The sequence below is a fragment of the Desmodus rotundus genome, chromosome 9 (genome assembly GCF_022682495.2).
Source record: "Desmodus rotundus isolate HL8 chromosome 9, HLdesRot8A.1, whole genome shotgun sequence".
NCBI lineage: Eukaryota > Metazoa > Chordata > Mammalia > Chiroptera > Phyllostomidae > Desmodus > Desmodus rotundus.
The window spans coordinates 111236646-111257536 of NC_071395.1; the positions used below are offsets into that span (position 1 = coordinate 111236646).

The window sequence follows — 20891 nt, forward strand, 5'->3', positions numbered from 1 at the left end:
GGCTGCTGGTCTAGGTTTAAATCCCAGTGCCCATCTTCCTTTGCAGCCTCATTTCCGACTCCTCCTACAGTCAGCTACACCTGCCAGCATCCCCGTATTCTTCCAGCTTTACTGGGCTGCCATAGTAAGTCTGGGCAGGTGTGGCCCCATGGCATGGAGCCAATCATCTCCAAGCTCTCACGCAGGCCCTGTAACCAAGGGGAGTTGCTTCCCAGTCCCATCCTGGGTGGAAGTCACTCCCATTCCCCTGGCTCGAAGCATGGCCACAGCTATTTAATATATCCATGAAACCAGTTAAAGGTTATAGATATGTTAAATGACCATGCCAGGGGTTAGCTGCAAAGCTGTTGCTACCCAAAACAGCTCTGAATGACCCTGTTCCATGTGTCCCATCCCCCCTGGCTCAGGCTTGTGGGGGTGAGGACATCCTACATACATTTTTCTAATATTTCCTGGACACCCCGAGTCCTGGACCCCATCACAAATCCCTTCTTGGGGCCCTCCTCTTGGCTGCACCCTGCTTCATAACCACCCACCCGGCCACCCGAACAACCGCGTGTGCCGGGCGCTTTCTGGAGCTGAGCCCGTCCAGTGGGGGGAGGGGGGAGACAGAGACCTGCCTGCAGAGAGAACCCAGGCGGGGAGCACAAATACAGAAGGAGAGGGGCTGCCGTGCTTTCCTCCCCCAGGGGCAGGGGGGGGGCTGCCTCCCGCAGTGTTGAGAAGAGTCCTCTCGGAGAAGGTGACGTTTGATCATTTTGGAAGTAATGTATGTGTCTGTTAACCCTGCAGAACAGAACATTCTCCCATAAGCATCGCTCAGGAACCACGCCGCCCCACAGCCGTCTCTCGTCTTTGTGGTTAGATATACAGACTTGGGTCGTGCTTCTGAAAATGTAACGCTGCACTCCGTCGCTTTGTAGCTCCGTTTATGTTTTTCCATTCCCCGTGTATCCGTATATGTAATAAGAACTTTTAAATATCGGCACCAGAACTATATATGAGGTTTTTCCACCTTTGCAAAGAAAGTGCGTGTTGTTGTACAAATTCTAGAAAATTGTGATAAGGAAAAAAATATATACAAATAATTTATAACCCTACCACTTAACATATTGGTCTATATCTGTTCCATTTTTTCCTTTCTTATTAAAGGCTGGCCACTGTCCAGGAGTTTGCAATTATGCCGGTCGGATGGGTGAAAAGTCACATTTTATTGTCTCCCTTTGTGTGTCTTTAATGACGCCTGAGGCTGAGCATCTTCCCGCACATTTGGCCTTGGGCCTTGATTTTCCTGGGGTGATGTAAGCATTCGTATCGGCAGATGGCAGTGCCATCTCCCGTGGAGTCCTGCGCACACCTCCAGCTGTGCTTCCCCTCCGTGGTGGCAGCGGCGTGAGTGGCGTTAGTGGCGAGAAGGCCCAGTCCCTGCCTCCAGCTGGAGCCCAGGGAGCTGGCGTTCCCTGCCCTCGTAGGGCATTTTCCAACAGGGAACCATCCTTTCCGTGGAAAGAGCAAAGAATTTGAATCAAGAAAACCTACTATATCTCAAGCCACTGTGTCTTCACTGAAAATGCAAAGTGACGCCAGAGAGGCAAGTAAGTTGATTGCGGCAGCATTAGTGTCTGGCCGGCGAGCTCGGTTCTGTGTTTAAAGCGGTGCCTTGGCACTTGGGAAACAGGAAGACGGATGGAGGAAGCGGAGAGCCACCCCGTGCGAGGGGGGCCGTTCCACTGTGTGGGCTTAGCAGTGCCTCCTGGCATGTTTGTTAGTAAAGACAGAGCTGAGGCAGCACACAGCGGTTTTGCTCCCGCCCGTCGCCTCTCTCCAGAGAAATGTTATCGGAATCATAGTGCATTTCCAGGTCTGATGAAGCTGCAGTAACACAAGCATTTTATGCAAATGTGTTGTGGTGGGAAGAAGAGCTTGTCACGTACCATAAATCTTAAGGTAACCGAAGCCCTCGTTACGCCTCGGTTTTAACACATCCTGATCGGAGGCAATTATTTTGGACCAACAGACTGCCTTTCACGGAAGTTTGTCTCTGCTTGAAGCTAGAGTCTGCTTACTAGCACGGATTTGTGGCGTGTGATGATGACCGGCCATCCCAGATGGCCATGAGCATGGCCTTGGAAGGAGCTGAAGGCTCACCCATTCATCATTTATCCATCCAGTTACCCCTCCCTCTACCCATCTATCCCCCATCATCCTCCACCCACCCACCCACCCATCCACCCTCCACCCATCCACCCATCCATCCCCTATCCATCCTCCACCCACCCACCCACCCATCCATCCCCCATCCATCCATCCCCCATCCATCCTCCACCCATCCATCCCCCATCCATCCTCTACCCATCCATCCTCCATCCACCCACCCACCCACCCATCCACCCATCCCCATCCAGCCAGCCAGCCATCTGTGCTTCTGAGAGTCAGGATAGTGGGTGCCATGGATGGGAAGGGGCACTCTGGGCTGAGGCTCTGGGGCTGGAGTGATTGAGATGAGAATCTTTGCTCTGCCACCTACCACCTGGATGACCTTGGGCAGGCTTGTTAACCTCTTTTAGCTCCACTTTGCTCATCGGCAAAATGGCGAAGATAATGTTTGTTGAGAGAATCAAGGGGGAGAGGGCGTGTAAAATGCTTAGCATAGTGCGGGCCGGGCATCACACATAGTCAGTACGTTTTACAGCTTTTGTTTATGTAACAACAAAGCCACAACTGCCTGGTCCTTAGGAAGCCCAGGTGGGAAGGGCCGAGCAGGCGTGTGTGTGTTGGGAGCAGGGATGCCCTGTGGCCTGGAAGGGGCTCGTGGTCCATCGAGTTGGTGTGTGGGTGGCTCTCTCCGTACACAGTCCACAGGGAGCCTGCCGAGACCCTTCAGTGGAACTGTCACCATCCTGGTCCCTCTGTTGTACCTGTGATCCTCCTTTGCTGTGAGGGAGGTGACTCCTTCCTGGAAGGTGGTCTCCCGGGGGTGCTTTCACAGGCCTGCAGCTCTGCATTGCCCCTTGCAGCCCTGCTCCAGCTCACCTTGGCCCCAGGACCCAGGGGGCTGCACTCACAACACTGCAGCCCACCTGGAGATCCCTACTGGCCCCTGGGATGGGACCGGCATGGGGCCGGTGGCAGGGATGGCTCCTGGGCAGACAAGAACAGCCCCTCTGGAATGGGGAGCGGTGCCCCCAGTGACCCTAATGTCTCAGGAGTATGCAGCAAGCTGGGGGCAGTCAGGTGGGAGGCTCACTTTCAGTGGGGAAATCGGGAAGGCTTCCGGGACCTTGAAGGACTGGCTGGTGTTGACTGTACCCGTGAGTGTGGCGCGGCCCAGCCTTCGGCGGCACCTGTCCCATCCTGACCTCTCACATGTCCTCTCCTGCCCCGACAACCAAACCCCACTAGTGTGTCACAGGAGCAGAACGGGACCGCCCCCCCTCACAAGCATTGCCCCAACGATGCTTTCACCTTGCCCCCAGTCCCTCTGCTCTCAGGCACTCTGGAAGTAAAACCAGGAAAGAGGAAGGAAAAGCTCAAGCAGAGACATTTGGAAGGTGAGGGGGGTAGGAAAGAAGTGACAGCAGAGCCATGGGGTAGCCTCCAGCCACACTTTTCAAACTTCTTAAACTCAGACTCACAGGCAGACGCAGGTTCTACAAAGCAGCCCAGGCTCCATAGACACGTCTGCGAACCTGCGAGTCATCTCGTGAAACGCGACCCTTTCCGTGTGGGAGGCACACTGATGCTTTCTGTTCTGTGTTTTAGACTCCGCCCACTGAGGCGATGCCATCGAGGGGCCCCGTGGGTAAGTGGGAGCCCCTCCTGCAGTCACGTGGGCAGAACCGGGTGGGGAGGTGCCGCGGGTGGTCAGGTGCACACACAGCCGTTCCGTGTGGGGGCGCAGCCGAATTCACTTCCAGTTTTCTCTCCAGGCCCCCAGCCCCTCCGGGGCGCCCTTTCCCACCCCTGGCCTGCCTCCTGGGTGGTCCTTTCTTTGGCTGTGAAATATCAGAGCCAAGGAAGGGTCTCAGGAGCCCCTGAGAGGTGGCTTTGCTAACTCCCACAGAGCCAGCTCAGTAGGGCGGACAGTCTGTCCCCTCAGGGGACTGTGTGTCCCCCAGGTAGCACCTTCTGCCCAGGCCTGCAGGCCCTGCCTCAGCTTGGAGCCAGAAGGCAGCCTCCCAGCTCACTGCCCCAAATTCTGGCGGATCTGAGGACCTGCAGTGGGTGGGGCAGGGGACCCTCGCTGTCGCAGCCTCTGCTTGGCTTCTCTCATGGAGCTCTGACAGTTTGGAACCGTTCTTTCAAATCGAGCTGAAACAAGCCGGTTTAACGTGAACGAGCCAGCGGTGTGTAGTGATTCCCAGCAGTGTGCCCCCGCCGCCACCCCCCAGAGACCCCACACCCATGAGCGGCCCCGCCCCGCCCCCTCCCCAGCCCCCAGAACCCACGACGCTCCTGCTTTCTGTTTCTGGACATACTGCGTGAGTAGGTTCACATGCCGTTTGTCTTTCTGCGTCCAGCTTCTTTCGCTCAGCGTCATGTTTCTGAGGCTGATCCACGTTGCAGCCTCACCCTTTCTCACAGCGAGCGACGGTCCAGCCCGCTGAGTGGATCCACGGGTGTCCTTTCTCTCGTTGTCATTTGGGTTGTTTCTGCTTTGGGCCACGGCCCACGGTTCCCATCAGTTTTTAGCAGGACTGATTCTTTGTTTTCCTGTCTGATTGCTCCGCTGGACTGAAGGCTTCTCGATGGCAGGCATGGGGTCAGGGTCACTGCTGTCGTGTGCCTGGGGCTCACAGCTTGCACCCAAGGGCTCACAGGGAGTGTGGGTGGGATGGGAAAGGGAGGAGGGTGCCCCTACCCGAGGGAAGACCCGCTCCAGCCTTGTCCAGCACCCACCCTGCCGGTCCGTCAGCTCCTCCGCCCAACAGCAGCGGCTGGCTAAGGAGGTAACAGTCCACCCAGCCTTCCCCTCACCCTTCCAGAGACAGGAAGGGTCTACCCGCCCACCCTCCTCAGCCCTGGGGGGACAGAGACCCCCTCCCTCCAAAAAGACATCACTGCACTGGACCCCTGGGGAAGGGGCCACATACACGTGGGAAGAGAAGCGCCACGCGCCACGCAGCTTTGCGGTGAGGATGAAATGCATTCGGAGTCCTCTGGAGGGAGAGGGCAGCCACTCCAGGGTGCAGCCCCGGGAGCAGAGGCAGAAATGCCATGGCTGCACCCCAGCCTGCGAGTGGAAGCCGGGGTCTTTCCTTTCAGAGTCTTGCCCTGTCGCCCTCAGAGAGTGCACCTGTTCCAGGCAGGCGGCCGCTGCAGTCTGGAAAAACCAGCAGCCAGTCAGTCCGCCCGCATTTGTGCCACTGTCTGAGCTCCGGGCACCCAGGGTGCGGAGGGCCCAAGGGTGCTCGAGGTTTAGGAGGGACAGGGTGTGAACAGTGGCCCTTACAAGGGCCAGGAGCTGAGAGAGACACTTGGTCTGGGTCCTCCAAGGCCCTTCCTGGGCAACTGTCCCCGTATTGTAGGTGAGGGAACTGAGGCCTAGTGGGTGAGGAATAGCCAAGCCCACACTGCTCCCCAGGGACAGACAGCCTTGAACCCTCCAGAGTGCTGGGGTCAGAGGGAGGAGGCAAGACTTCCCTTTCCTGGGAACCAAGACAGCTGAGTCTGTCACCGCAGCCTGCCCAGCTGGGTGGCTGTCTGCCAGGAAGAGCCCCAGGCATGGGGCAGCCTCACTCCCGCCCCTGCCACCGGGCAGGCGGTGCTGGAGATTCCAAGGTGGCCCCGCCCAGCGGGCTGCAGCTCGGAGCAGTTCAGAGAGGGTTGCAGCCTCTTCTTCCCACTGATTGCAAAGCGCTGCCCCGCCTCCTAGTTGTGCGGAGCTTACACAAATTACCCCACCAGGGCGATTAACTGTTTGTCCAGGCTAATTGTCAGCATTAAATCTCGCTCAGTCACAGTTTTAAAGCTTAATTTAAAATCTCTATCTTTAAGAAATCCATACTCCCTCCCGCCACGGGGGAAAAATAGATTTAATGGGTTTAGTCCACTTCCGTGTGTAGTGGCCCAAGTTACAACGAGGGTTGTGGGGAGCGGCTGTCCTGTAGGCGGTGGGCCAAACGGGGGGGCCCTGGCCTTTGCTCCTGCGTGTGGATCCCTGGATGAGGGGCTACAGTGTGGGCACCCAGAGCCCCTGAGGCTGCCCTTCCCCAGTCACAGAAGAAAGCCTGTCTGTGTGCCAAGGGGCGGGGACAGGTCCACCCCCAAGGTGCAGGAGCTCCGCAGGAGTGAGTGAGCACCAGGAAGGCCCCCCTGCCCCCCACTATAGGCAAGGGCTCCAGGGCAGCCCTGAAGGCGAGCCCGTGCCAGGCCCCGGTCACTGCTGGTGACCAGCCGTCCCTGGTGTTCCTTGGCTTGTGGCCACATCACCTGCTCTCCATCTCCACCTTCACGTGGCGTCTTCTCTGTGCCTTCTTCTCTGTCACAGTGACATTCGTCATTGTATTTAGGGCCCACCCTAAATCCCAGGGATCTCATCTTGATCCCCACCTTCACTGTATCTGCAAAGACCCTTGTTCCAAATAAGCTCACCTTCTCAGATTCTGGGGGGCGGGGGGCACACTACTGAACCCGCTACAGCGGGAGAGGGAATGAAGCAGGGGGGTGGAGTCACGTCCCTGGTGCCAGAGGGTGGATGGGAAGGGAGTGAGCCCAGCGGGGTGTGGCAGGTTCAGAGAGCGGAGGGGACTGAGGCTCCTCTTCTCCCCTGGTGCAGCTGGCTGAGTGCCCCTTTCTGGAGCCTTCCACTGTCCCCATTTACCCATCCGCCCCTGCTTGGAGGACCATGTGACACCTTTCTATTTAATCAAGTTATGAAGAATAAATGATTCAGGAGCAGAGACGAACGCTCTTCAGGAAGGTGATCTGGACCAGCAGGCAGCAGAGAACAAAGGACAATGGGCTGCCACTGCGGGAGGCGCCAGCGTTGGCTGAGCCGTGGGGGGAGGGGCAGGGGAGGGGACTGGAGGCTCTCCCGCTGCCAGCGAGGAGGAGGCTGAGCCTTCCTTTTCTTTCCCTACCCGGGCATCCCGGCCATGATTTAATATGCTAAGGTGGAGAGCTGGCACCGGGGTCATCTCCCGTGGGGGCCACCTTTTAAAGAATGTACAGCAAAGGGCTTGCAGACGCGGGGACCTGTCAGAATTCAGCGATGGGAAAGATTTGGGGAGGCTGAGCCGAGCCGAGGGGCCTGTGACCCCGGGCTCCCGCCCTCCAACGGGAGCAGGCGGCTGTGGGAGACCGACGGGGCGCGGCTGCCATTATCGTTATTGAATACGATGGTCTGAAAGTGTTGGGAGGGGGCGGGAGGAGGCGGCACAAGAGAATTGTTTCTCATTCCAGGAGATGGGAGGAAGATGTAATAGAGGGGACGAGGCAGGAGGGAGGAGGAGGGAGAAGCTGGAGAGATTTCTGAGAGGAAGGAGAGAGAGAGTGAGCGGAGCCTGGGAGAGGCAGCAGGAGGTAAACAAGACAGCGTCCCTCCCTGCCTCCCCTCCCTACTTCTCCCTGCAGGTTCATCCTCCACCCTGCAGGGCACGTGGGTGGCAGGGGGGGTCTGGGCCGAGAGGGCCAGAGCCTGGGGGGAACGGGCCTGTGGGAGTCAGGGTGTGGCAGCTCCAGCAGCTCCCCCTCCTGGCGTCCAGGGCTGCCGGGAAACCTGGTCACCCCGCTCCCAGACGCTGGACCCCGGGGAGGGCCGTGAGCACACACACTTTGGGCTCAGTGAGGACCAAGGTCTGGGAAACAGGCCGGTGGGAGGCAGGGAGCCATGAGGCCCATCCATTGGGTTCCTGAGAAGCAGACCGTGGCCCCTTGTACAGGTTTCCAATCCTGGAAGTGCCAGGCCTGAGATGGGGCACCAGGGACACTTGGGGCTTGGAAGGCGGAGGCTGGCTGGGCCACCTCACTGCCCCCCGAAGCCGAGGGCAGAGTCGGTCGGGGACCAGTCCCGTCTGTATGCCAGGTGTGTGCCAGGTGTCCACAGCCTTCCGGAGCAGAGCAGGGCGCCCCTGGGAATGGCGCGGAAGCCCAGGCGCTTCACTTCCACGGGACTTGTCCTCTTGTGCCATTTGTAACTTCGCTCTCTTTTTCTGACAGCGCCCTCTCCCGAGCTGTCTAAGCCTCAGGTGCAACTGAGGCAGGATCGGGTGGTGGTGGTGTGGTCAGGGCCCACCGAGGCAGAATGGCTGCCATTCTTCCTGGAAGGGGGTCGGGGGCGGCAAGGTGGGGGCTTCAGAGCCAGCTCTGTCCTGGCAGTGGAGCCCCGGGTGGGCCAGACTGGGACCCTGTTCCCTGCCCCGGGGTGCAGCCACGCCGAGCACATTTCACAGGAAAGAGGAGCTGCTCAGGCCTCAGGCCGACTCACACCCCGCCTGGGAAACGAGGGGAGGAAACAGAGAAGCCCAAGCTGGCTGTGCTCCCAAGCACTGGGCAGCTGCTGGGCCCAACCTGGGCCTGCTCAGGTGTGCTCTGGGATGGGGGCGGGTCTGTGCTTTAACAGGTGCCCAGGAGACGGATGCCCCCAGCCCAGCCCCGGGCCAAGGACTGATCTTGGAAGTTCTGCCCGGGGCAGGTGCACCATGATCCTGGGGGTCCCGTGCAGGGCGGATGCGCCCTGAGTCCTCTCTGTAGTAGGTAGTCTGTTCACTCCGGGGTGTGAGCTCATGTCCCGGCAGCAAGAGAGGCTGGGAAGCCACCTGGAGAGAAGAGGCTCCTGTTTCTCTTTCTCCTCCACTCACTGTGGTCGAGCCCCAGGTCAGGTGACAGGAGGGGACCATGTGGACACTCACAGCGCAGGAAATCCGTCTTTAAATGCGCTGGTACTCCAGCTGGGTGGCCCTGGTGGGCTGAAAGCCTCCATGGGATCCAGGAAACCAGCCGGCCGGGACACAGGGCAATGGGGACATGAAGACACTGTAAATGACCAGAAAGTCGCACTCTTGTGCACGAGGGACGTCCAGTGCTTTGGGGGTGGGCGGGGGTGGCAGCAGCGTGGCCTCGTGAAGGGCCAGACTGGAGTCAGAGCAGCTGGACAAGCCACCGTCACTCAAGGTGTGGCCCTGGGCCTCTGTCTCTTCTGGAAAATGGGGGTGAGGACCTGCTCGGGGGGTGATGGTGAGAGTGGGCTGAGGTGAGGGTGGGAGTGGGTTCTGCAGGCGGCAGTGGTCTTGTCACCCCACCCTGTCACTCATTGCCCAGTCTTCGTCTCCAGAGTCAGCACTGGGGGAGCAGCCCTTCTGTCCAAGGGAAGGAAGTCTGGCTGGGGTGGAGGAGGGGCTCACCCAAGGGGAAGCTGTGCCTTGCTTTTTCCTGTGTCACTTTAACCTTTCCAGAGCCCAGGTTCCAAGTCACCAGCACTCCAGGAGGCCCCCTGGGGAGTGGGATTGGCCCCCTGGAGATCTGATTAGAGGTTAAGATGTTTGCTTTTGACAAAACCATTGGTCAGCGTAAGGTTGTCCCTGCATTTGTCTGCATCTCTGTCTCCTCCTCCACTCCCCCATCCCAGCCTCCAGGACACATACGTAAAGCGATTTCTGGGCTCTGACTTTCCTATTATTTGGTCCCTTAGCGGCCAGTGTGACAATTTTCCCTTCCCAGGGACAGATGTCCCCTCCCTGGTTCGGTCTGTCGGTTGGTGGTGAATCGTCCTGTTGCAGGGCACTTGACCAGGTCTGCGACTCTCCCTCCTCTTGGAAAGTCCTTCTTCTCATCTAGCCCACACCCTGCGTGCTGTCGCACCAACTTGTTTCTGGTTCTGCATTTCTCTACCTGACAGACTGTGATCAGTGGGGAATGGTCCTTTATCAATCTCTTAATTCTGTCTCTGGAGCCTTCGGTCTCTTCCGCTGCACAGGGAGCCTGCGTGGAGTCCTCGGCGAGGCTGTCCCGTCCCCGAGCCCAGGGTCCTCCTCCCCTTCGCTCCACGTCATTATTAAGAGAGGGCGCAGGCCTTGGAGCGAGAACCCTTTGGCTCTGGAAAAATTATGTGTGACACTTTACACATGGATCGGGTAATTCACGGATGCCCCGGTTTCCTCCACCAGAACATAAAGAGGGAGGGGATGGCCCTCTAATTCCAGATAATTGAAGAGCGATGGGGAGGAAATATGAGCAAAAACACATCGACTCTGCTTAAAACCATCAATTCACTGTGCCTTGGCCACTAGGGAACGAACCACATCAGGGAGAGACTACGGGTCGTTCTGCACTGGAAGCCAAACCCTCCTGTAGGAGCCGTGTAGCCGAGGGTGCAAGGCCCTGTCTAGGGCGCGATGCCGGGGGTCACCCGGGGCCTCAGCCACAGGTGCGTCGAGTGGTAGGACCCCCCCCTGCCGCCCCCCCCGCTGCCCCGAGCCTCAGTGTCCTCCAGGATGGAAACGGTGCTAGAATCCCAACCACACTTGTGTGGGGCCCCTGTTCTCTGAGCGTGGTCACGCAGAAGAAGTCCTGTGAGTGCAGACTCCAGGAGGAGGGTGGGGGACCTGAGTTCAGACCCTGCCCTGCCTCTTGACAGCACTGTGCCTTTGGGCAAATGACCGACCGCTGCTGGGCCCCCGTTGCCCTCCGCTCGTGAAAATGCGGTGCCTGCAATGCTGGCTACGAGGCCCAGGCTCCTGCGGGTGTTCCGGGGTCCTCATCTCCCTCTGCCTTTGAGAAACAGGGTTTGTGGCAACCAGGCAGAATGGGCGGCACAGGCCCTTCCCAGCCCAGGCTTCCAGTGACTTCTGCAGCCCCGCGTTTTATCTAGAAAACCCGGCAGCTTGGGTTGATGGCGGGACAGCTGAGCTGGCGGCCCCCCGCGAAGCACCAGCCCCTGCTTCACAAGCCACCCCCAGGACTGTCAGCGCTGGTTCCCAGACTCAGGCCACGCCGGGGAGCCCCGGGGCCCCTGAGCCGGCGTCCCGGCGGGGCTCTGCTCTCGCCGGGTCCATTGCAGCACATCTGCTGTGGCTTCGATGAGCCCTGACTGGGAAACCTTCAGGAAAAAGGGAAAAGCCAAAAAAATCTCCGTTCGGTAGAGTCCCTCCTTATTTCAGTCAAGAAGCCTCGGTTGTTTGTGTTTATTTTGTGGTGGGGGTGGGGGCAGCGGGGAGCTGTGGTTTTTCCTCTCAGAAATCAAGCCATCCGACTGCCTCTTTGCGTGGCGGATTTGTTCCAAGGGGAAGAAGGGGCAGCGGAGCCCTGGGACCTGGGCTGGGAGGGCTCGTCTTCCAGGGCGCATCCCAAAGTGGTGGCCAGCCAGGCGGCTCCTGGCTAAGACGGCCTTTGCCTGGGGTGGGGGCCTTGCCCAAGAGCCAGCTGCCCACCCGAGTGCCCTGTGCCACCCCCGGCTCCTACTAATGCTGGAGGCCTGGTGGGGGTAGCCAGCCTTTCTGCACCGGCCCACCTCCTGGGACATGGACAGGCTCTCGGGTTTGATTGGGACCTCCTAGACCTGTGCCCGGACCCTCCCCAGCCCTTCCCTCCACCGCAGGGCTCTGCGGAGGCTGCAGGTGTCGGTTCCTGCCCTCCTCCACCGCTGTACCACCCTCTCCTCCCGCCCTCCCCTCGTTATTGCTGGTGTTGATTTGCATGCCATTTTGCTTGTGGTCTCCATAGCAACAGCTACCAAATGGCCTAAGGATAATAGAGGGGCTCAAGGGGAGCCCGAAGAGGGGTTTTGACTTTCAAAAATGAGCGCGGAGCTTCCACTGTGTACTTGGCGCAGGGTGGCAGCCCCGCCTGGCCTCTTGGTTACTGTGGGCCCCCTAGTGCCCCTCAGCCAAGGGCGTGGTCCCTCCTTCTCAGGGAGGGGAAGCAGCGGGAGGAAAGGAGCTGTGCATGAGGCTCCAGAACAATGGAAAGAGCAGAGGCCAGGGGAGGAGGTCAAGGAGGGGATGGGAGCTCCCCCTCCTCCCACCCCACAGGGGCCACCGGACCCTGCGCCAATGGCCCCATCTTAGGATGGAAATCTCAAGCCCAAGTGTTGTCTCCGTTGTCCATCCTTGTCTCCCATCTCGCCGCAGCTCCTTCCATCCTCCCCAGGCTCCTTCTGCCAGAGAAAATGGAGCGCTACTTCATGTCTCAAGCCCAGAGACCCAGAGAAATACTCCTCTAATTCCTTACATGTGTCCAGCCGGCACTGTTTACATAGTGCATCTGGAGCCGCAAACCACGGCTGGAGAGGCCGGAGGGCCAGGACTGGGGAGCTGTCCCCATTTAAAGGAGAGCACGCTGGCTGGGGCAGAAGAGGCAGGCGGGCGGGGTGGAGAGCAACCTGACCGCCCCCTGCCCGGGGCGTCTGTCCCCAGTGAACTGGAAACCCATTCGCTGTTTCGAACATTGTATGTTTGAGTCGGACGAGACTGGGCCGGTTTCATTTATCATTCGAGCATGTTCCCTGCTAACACCACTTCCTACCCCACAGCCCCGAGTCTCCCAGCTCTGCCCTGGGCGGAGCTCCTGCCACCCCTTGGGCTCTGCAGGACTTGGCGGCTGGCACTGGAGGGCGTGGGGGGAAGGGGAGGAAAGACAAAAGACTGAAACAAAACAAACAGCACTGCTGGGTGGCGGGAATGAACCACATGCTGAGTGGTCCTTAGCAGGTACCGTGAATGCGGCCCAGCAGGCTCAGCCACCTTCTGGAGCATCTGTGCCTGTGTGCTCTCACACACACACGTACACATATGGACATACAAGCACACATGTGCACACAAATATACACACGAACACACATGTGCATGCCCCAGCAAGCAGCAAGCACACAAACAGGTACACGCAGTGCATCTGTTGGGACCAGTTAGCACCGAGGACGGCAGCCTTCTTGCTCTCTCCCCAGGGCACCGGGCCCTCTCCCCGTCTGTCTCCGCACTCACCCTCCCCTGACCCAGTGGCAGCAAAGCTCAGGCTGGTAGTTAAAGTCAAATCTGAGGAGTCACCGTGTGAGGAGTGGGGCATGGTGGTGGGGCTCGAGGCACAGGCGAGTGGATGTCTATAGCCGGACCGGACCGTCAGCTGGGCCATCACCAGGGCGCACCCCGCTGGGCTCCGTTTAGGGCGGGGGAAGGCAAAGCAGGGCCGAGCTGTCCAGCCCGCCCATCCGTGTAGAGGGTTCCCGGAGCACGGCGTGCCTGTTCATGTGCCTGTTTGTCTGCGTGGAGCAGCCTGCTCTCCCGGGCAGGGTGGAAGGGCTGCAGCAGAGACTGCAATGCTCCCAAGGCCTCAAACATCTACTATTCGTCCCTTTAGGAAGAGTTTCCTGGCCCCTGTCGCGGGAGCTCGTTGCAGGACTGTTGTCAGGTTTATTTTTTTCATTCCCATACGACTGGGTCACCTGTTCGATCACTATCTGCCAGTTGCTCTCTGGGGAGACCAGACGCAGGCACGGGGTAGGCTAGAGAAGGTGGCTGGGGGACCCAGGGCAGGCTGGGGGGTGGAGGTAGGTGAGGCGAGGCTGGCAGGCGTTGGGAGAAGCTTTCTGATGGGAGCGACAAGGAGTTCGGTCTCAAAGGACCACTGGCTGGCAGCAGAGGGAGAGAGCCCGAAGACACAGGACTTGGAGACACGCGGGCATCTTCCGACTTGGAGCCTGAGGGGCTGGGGTATGTCCAGTGGAGATGAACCCAACATGGTTGCGTGGATGAGGGTCCAGAGTTCAGGAGAGCGTCTGGGCTGGACATGGATATCGGGGGGCATGACCGGGCAGTTGCTGGGGTGGAGAATGATGCTTTCTCCGTGATAAAAAACCTTCACCTAACAGGGAGAAGTGCTCTTCTCTGGCTATAGGCAATTACAGCACTTACCTTTGCTGGTGGCAGATGTTATGACACGTTGTATTTTTAATATGTATGTACCTGCTGTCTCTCTCCATTAAACTGTAAACAGCGAAGGCTTTGGCCACGATGGAGTGATCATTTCCTCTCCTGCCTTCACTAAAAATAAGCCAAATATTTGAAGCAGCAGTTTCCAGACATTGGACGGCAGGCACCGCAGAGGAGCGACCTCCGAGAGGGGAAACGCAAGGGGATGAGGCCTGCCCGTGCCTCAGCTCACGGCCTGGGGAGAGAGGACAGGAAGGGGGCCACGCAGATCTCGTCGGGGTATAGAGAGAGTGTTCGGAATCCAGGCGGGCCAAGGCGGCGGGCGTCTGTGCAGGAGAGTGCTGAAAGGCAGAGGGCCGCACACTCGCACACACACACACACACACACAGAGTCCCAGAGGTCCTCGGAGATCTGCAGACGGTCTCCCTGAAGCCGTTGACCGGGCACAGACCGGTGTCTGCGAGAGGAGGTAAGGCCTGGGAAGAGGAGCAGCAGACGGAACAATGTTGGGAGCTCACAGGGACCCGGGAGTAGCTCAGTAGAAAGGGCTCCTACTACAGGGATGATGGAGTGGAGTTTCTCGGAAAGGTATTGATTCAGAAGTGGGGGGAGGCTGGGGAGGGGGTAGGGGGGGGCAGCTAAATTAGCCTTAGCGTAAGGCTGTTACAGACCTGTGAAACAAAACTTTAAAATAATCCTTGAGAAAAAGAATCCAGCTCTTTTCCAAAGAACTTAATATGAACCAGAAAAAGAGTCCAAACATATTTAAAGGAATAGGCGCAGGAACTAGCAATGTCTGGCATCTGATAAAAAATGAGCACATGTGCAGAGAAGCAGGGGCCAGGTCTCACGACGTGGGAAAGAGCAGTTAGTAGACACAGCTCCGGCAATTGCACACCTAATGGACTCAGTAGGCAAGGTGTTAAAGCAGCTGCTAAAAATATAATTTATACGTTTAAAAAAGTAAAGGAAAAAGGGCCACAGCCCTGGCTGGTTGTAGCTCAGTGGATTGAGTGCAGGCCTGTGAACCAAAGGGTCGCTGGTTCGATTCCCAGTCTAAGAAAAAAGGAAAGGAAAGCATGAGTATGATGTTGGGGTCGAAATAGAGGATATTTTTTAAGAGGCAAATAGAACTTCTAGAACTGAAAAATGCAATATCTGAGATGAAAAGTACTCGACGGGATGAACAACTGATTGGCCACAGAAGAAGAAAAGAAGAGTGAGCATAAATACAAAGGAATAGCAACTAGTCAAAATGAAACAGAGAAAAGTAACTGGGAAATAATGAAACAAGCATCAGGAGAAGCGGGAGGACACCGTCAGCAGTGGAAGATTTCTGCGACAGGCGAAGAAGGGTTGAGGAAGTGAATGACCAAAAATGTCCAAAATTGAGTGAAAGGCATAAAGCACCAATCCAAGAAGATCCATAAAACCCTAACGAAGAACACATAAACCAAACCAAACCGAGAAGCATGATAATCAAATCGTGGAAAGCCAGTGACCACAAAAGCAACTGGAAAAGGAGCCCGCTGGGCAGGGAGTGGGGGCACCGAGGGTGATGCACGCTGTCCCCAGGCGCAATGTGAGCCGGAGGACACCGGAACGTCATCTTCGAAGCTCACGAAGGAAAAGGAAGTCCCGTCCACTTAGACTTCTGCGTCCTGTGAAAACAGGTTTTTAAAATAAAGATGACATAGTTTTCAAAATTTTTTAAAATCATTTTTAATGCTCACCTGAGGATATGTTTATTGACTTCAGAGAGAGAGAGACATCAATGTGGGACAGAAACATCTATCACTTGCCTCCCGTGTGTGCCCTGACCAGGGATCGAACCCACAACCTTTCTGGTGCTTGGGGCAACACTCTGACCAGCCGAGCCAGCCATCCACGGCAAAATAGTGTTTTTAAATAAAGATGAAATAAAGACTTCTTTTCAGACATACAGAAGCTTAGAGAATTAACTGCCAGCACACATGCAGTACAAGTCCGTCAGGCGACAGGAAATGGTATCAGATGGAAGTCTGGACCTGCACGGAGGAATCAAAAATATCAGGAATGGCACATGTACGCAACACATAAAATAACATAGCTATTTTCTTATGTTTGAAATTTTGTTAAAGGGCACTTGACCACCTAAAACGAAAAGAGTACCAACACACGGAAGGCTTATCACCCGTGCTTTTGAGATGCATACATGTTGCGTGTATCCATATTAATATTCACTATTTTTATTGCTGGCTGGTATTCCACCCTATGAATATACTATATGGGGGAAGCAAAAGTAGGCTTCTAGCTGTTTGTACGGAAAAATAACACAGTAATTAATAAACGGTAAGAGAAGAAGCGGACCCTGTTTCACACGCTCACAACGGCAAGCCCACTTTCGCCCCTGCCTGTAATGTGTCCACTTTCTAGTGGATGGAAATCGGAGCGACCTCCAGCTTGCCGCGGTCATCCGTGAGCTGCTGTAAGTCCTCACCTGCAAAACTTCGCGTGGGTCTCTGTCTTCGTTCCCCCTGAGCAATAGCCGAGGCGTGAAACTGGGGGGCTTCATGGGCGGCATGTGATAACTCTATGAGAGACTGCCCAAGTCACTACCGATGGCTGCTGGCTTTTCATTTCCCTGAGCAGTGAGAGAGAGAGAGAGCTCGGTTTCACATTATCATTCAAATTGATGCGGTCGGTCTTTTGAACTCCAGTCATCCCACTGTACCCGTGAAGTACACGTCTAATAGCTGTTTCAATGTCCTGGTCTCACGGTGGCTTTCACAGGCTGTCCCCTCTTTCCACGGGCTTATTCGCCATTCATGCATCTTCTTTGGTGAAGCGTCTGTGTCAATCACTTCCCCACGTGGCAGAGGAAGAATCTGTCTTATCACTGAGTGTTCTCATGTGCCGGGAGCTTCTACCCATGGGGCCTGGGTCTCCTTCCTCCCGGAAGTGCCTGGAGAGTGCTAGCCGTGGGGACAGACACCCCACCCCTGTTGGGTTAATGGGTGCAGGCAGGCGGAGGGTGAGTCGACCTCCAAACAGCTGGCCCTACTGTCCGAGGAGTCCCATCCCCCATCTCCCACCCTCCCAGGACCTGGCATGTGGGCACCGCATTGGGCACTTGGCACCGACGACCACTTGGCTTGCCAACTCCCACCCGCCTGCCTCCTTCCTCCATAACTGACTCAGCAGCAGCCACTCTGGTTCCCTTTGCCAAGACTGGGGGCCTGGCATGCACCAGTCCTGATGGAGTGGAGGGGAGGGGCCGGCCCAGGACTGGCACGGGCCCTTTTTAGGGGAGGCTCTCCGTGCCACTGTCCCTGTATCCTGCTCCCCCAGAACCTCAGGACCCTGGGGAGCCCCTGGCGAGCCCCTGGCGGGCCAAGGGACAATTCCTGGGCCTGGAGATTTCCGAGTTAGTTAAGTGGTAGGGTGAGTAATTGCTGGGGAGGGGGGTTCTGGCTTCTCCCAGGCCCGGGCTGTTCAGAGAGACGTCTCCATCCCGTGAAGCCTTGGCAGTGCGCCCGTGGGGAAGGGCTGAGCTGCAGAGGCAGCGCGGGGCGGAGGCTTCTGGCCAGCTCAGGCCCCCTCTGTCCCCGTGCTGCCCTCTGCTCTCTGAGGGGCAGAGAAGAGCTGAGGCTCCTCTCCAACCGACAAGGGGGCTTCTGGAGGGTCCTAATACACGGAGCTAGAAGAGAGACTTCTCGCATTTGGGTGTTGCCCTGTTCTGGACGGGCAGTGTGACCTTGGGCTTACCTTTCTCCACACCCTTTTCTCTCCAGGCCTCGGCTACCGGGGCTGTAAAGAACGGGGTGGGCTCAGACACCCTGACATTCGCCTTGACATTCTAGCAATCCAGCCTTCTCGCTGCCGGAAATGGCAAGTGGCTGTTTATGGCATGTGGGCTCCTCCTCCGCTCCCTGAGGAGCCGCTGCCTCCCAGCCTCGCGCAGGCGAGCCTCATCCATAACGACAGGAAGGGATGTCAGGCTGCGTCTGAAGCCACCAGGGGCCCGGCAGCCTGCCACACGCTTTGTCATAAAATATGTTGTCACCTGGGGAAGAATCATCGCCGATGAAGTATTTCAGACGACAAAAACAAGAGGTGCATTGATTTTTCCAGGAGGTCAGACAACTTCTGGGAAGCCTCCTGTAGCTCAGTTGTCACTGCCTCTCCCTGAACATCCACTTGGCTGCGGAGTCAGCAGCCCCTGACCCAGGTGGGCCCCCCACGCTGTCTCAGGCCGCTCTCTGCAGAGGCAGCCCCATCCTCGGCCTTCCTGGACTCTGGGAAGCAGGGGTGACCCAGATCCAAGAAGAATTTCCTCCCCAGAGTCATCCAAACCGGCTTCAAGGATGGTCTGCCTGGGGCTCCCGGATGGGCTCTGCTGACCTGCAGAGCTGGCCATGTGGTCAGTTTGGGACGCGTGCCCAGAGACCTGCCAGGTTCCCTGACCAGCACCCCCCATTTTTACCGGGGTTTCATGACACAGCTCTGAATGATTAAATCATCAACCACATGATTAAAGTCAGTCTCCAGGACCCTCTCCCCTCTGTGGGCCTCGCTCAGGCTACCCCCACGTTTCCACCCTCTGAAGCCAGCTGAGAGGCCGGCCTGGAGTCGCCTCGTTAGCATAACAAAGACCCTCCTGTCACTCAGGAAATTCCAAGACTGTTTGAAGCTCCCTGCCGGGAACTGGAGCAAAGCCGGGCTGTATTCTCTAATGCCCCCCAGAGGGGCCGTCCTGGCCCTCTCCCGGGAACTGGCTGGGGCTGAGAGAGCAGCTCCAACCCAGCAGCTGGTCAGTGACCCAGAGCCAGAGCTGGGGCTCAGGCCTGCGGGCTCACCCCTCACCGACCTGCGGCCCACCTTGTGGAGGGCCTGCGGGAGAAGAGTGCTCAGCTGATTCTCCCGAATAAGCAGAGACGAAGCCCCTATGAAACCCAGAACACCAGGTTCTCTCTGCACTCTGAATGTTAATCCCTTACCAGATACGCGGCTTGCGAACATCTTCTCCTAGTCTCTGGGCTGCCTTTCTACTCTGTCGATAGTATCTCTTGATATACAGAAACTTTGGATTTTCATGAAGTCTGGTTTTTCTACTTTTTCTTTTGTTGTCTGTGCCTTTGGTGTCATAGCCAAGAAATCACTGCCCTGTGCTTTCCTCCAAGAGTGCTGTAGTATCAGCACCTATGTTTGGATTTCTGATCCACTGTGAGTTGATGTTTGTATATGGTGTTAGGTGAGAGTCCAAGTTCATTCCTTTGCGTGTGGACAGCCAGTTTTCCCAGCACCATTTGTTGAAAGGACTGTCCTTTCCCCATCGAACGATCATGGCATCATTGTGGCAAACCATTTGACCATATATGGGAGGGCCTATTCTATTCTAGGCGTTCGGTTCTATGGTGCCACACTGTTCTGATTACTGCGGCTTTGTAGTATGTTTGGAAGTGCAATGGAGCTTCCCGCTTGGGTGCGCCAGGAGATGATGCATCCTGGAAGCTCTGCGTCCAGGACCCTTTATATGAAACTGGTCAAAAGCACCGCCCTAACTTCTGTGAGTCCTTTCGTAAACTGCCAAACCTGAGAGGGTCATAGGGACCCCTGAATTTGCAGCCAGATGGTCACAGATGAGGGTGGCTTGGGGACCCCTGGCTGGCACCTGTGGTGGGGACAGACGCTAACTTGGGGTGCTTAGCGCCAGGATTACGTTGCAGCCCGCCCTGCTGTGCGCTTTGGGTGGAGACAACACTCTCACGAGGCTGCTGTACAGTTAAATGAAGTGGGGAAAGTCAGAGCAGTGCCCTGACTGCCCCCTGCCCCCCGAAGCTCCACAGATGGTGGCTCTTCCAGCCGATTGTTTTAATCAACGTTTTCTGCTGCTTCGGCCAAAGGAAAGCTGAGCAGTAGCACCTGTCCTGGCTTCTCAGTGGCTACAAGGCCTTGAATGGGCCAAGGGACCTCCGTGACGTGAACGGACCAGGCAAGATCACTTCTACGGTGTGCCAAATTCAACCTAAAAGTGTGTTTTTTAAGTCTCAGAAGTATAACGTCCTATGGTACTCCGGGCTTCCTCAGTAATCGAGAACTCTAGTTTAACACAGAGATTTGCTTTCACGGAGAATGGACCTGAGGGGCAGTGCGCTCACCTCCCCTGTACCTGATGTTGACCTTCGAGCCACAGGGGAGACCGCAGCGTGGCCATTGGCTGCATTCTAACAGAGGTGATGCCTGTTCGCACCGAGCGGCCAGGGTGGGAGCAGGAATGTTCAGTGGCCATGAAACGCCGTGCAAATCAGCCGAGAGTGAATGGGGCTCTGCTGCGCATGTTAAATGCATTTCATCCCATTCTGATCCTTTTAAGTCTGTATCTGTGTGCTTTGTGGACATGGAGGCCTGCGTGCGCCCGGGAAGTGCCATCTCCCCAGACGGCTCCAAGCTCCACCCTTCACCCTCTCCCACCCTGCTGCCCGTCTTTGCCACCAGCCCCCACCCCAGACCATCTCTTTCTCTCCTCCAGCTCCCTTGGGCCCAGTGCCTCAGAATGCCCTTGGTTTCCGGGCCACCTCCCCACACGGCCCCAGCTCCGTTCTCTCTGGACTGCTCCGGCCGGACTCTCTTGGCGTCCCCGGAGCCCAGACAGAGCCACATCCCCAGCAGACTGCCAAGAGACAGGAGAGAGGACAGAAAAACACCCCGGGCCAAAATCGGTGCCACAGTCTCATCTTTCTGTGCCAGAAACCTGGGTCACCCTCAGTCTACTCGCTTTATGGACTTACTCAAAGTGTGAGAACAAAGAGTTTGGTTTTACAACCCACAGCCCATTAATGGCAGTGGGGGCGGGGGAGACAGGAGAGAGGGCAGAAGCCTCCATCCTGGCAGCAGCAAGAACTGAGCAGAGAGAGAGGAGGGAAAAAGACATGCAAAATACTTGAGAAACCAAACACCAGTCTGGGTAGGGGTGGAGAGTTCCTTACAGGGGGCGGGGACTCAACACCAGAGGCGTCATTCCGGGAACATCTAGAAGAAGCGAAGTG

General features: G+C 57.0%; 1 long non-coding RNA gene across 1 annotated transcript; it reads right to left on the reverse strand.

The window, feature by feature from the left end:
• Nucleotides 1-15609: 15609 nt before the first annotated feature.
• LOC123479074 (uncharacterized) lies at nt 15610-17710 on the reverse strand. The gene is made up of 3 exons (XR_006654571.2): nt 17611-17710; nt 16343-16486; nt 15610-15890 (listed from the first exon to the last, which is right to left on the reverse strand). It is a non-coding gene; the product is annotated as an uncharacterized lncRNA (long non-coding RNA).
• Nucleotides 17711-20891: the final 3181 nt, after the last annotated feature.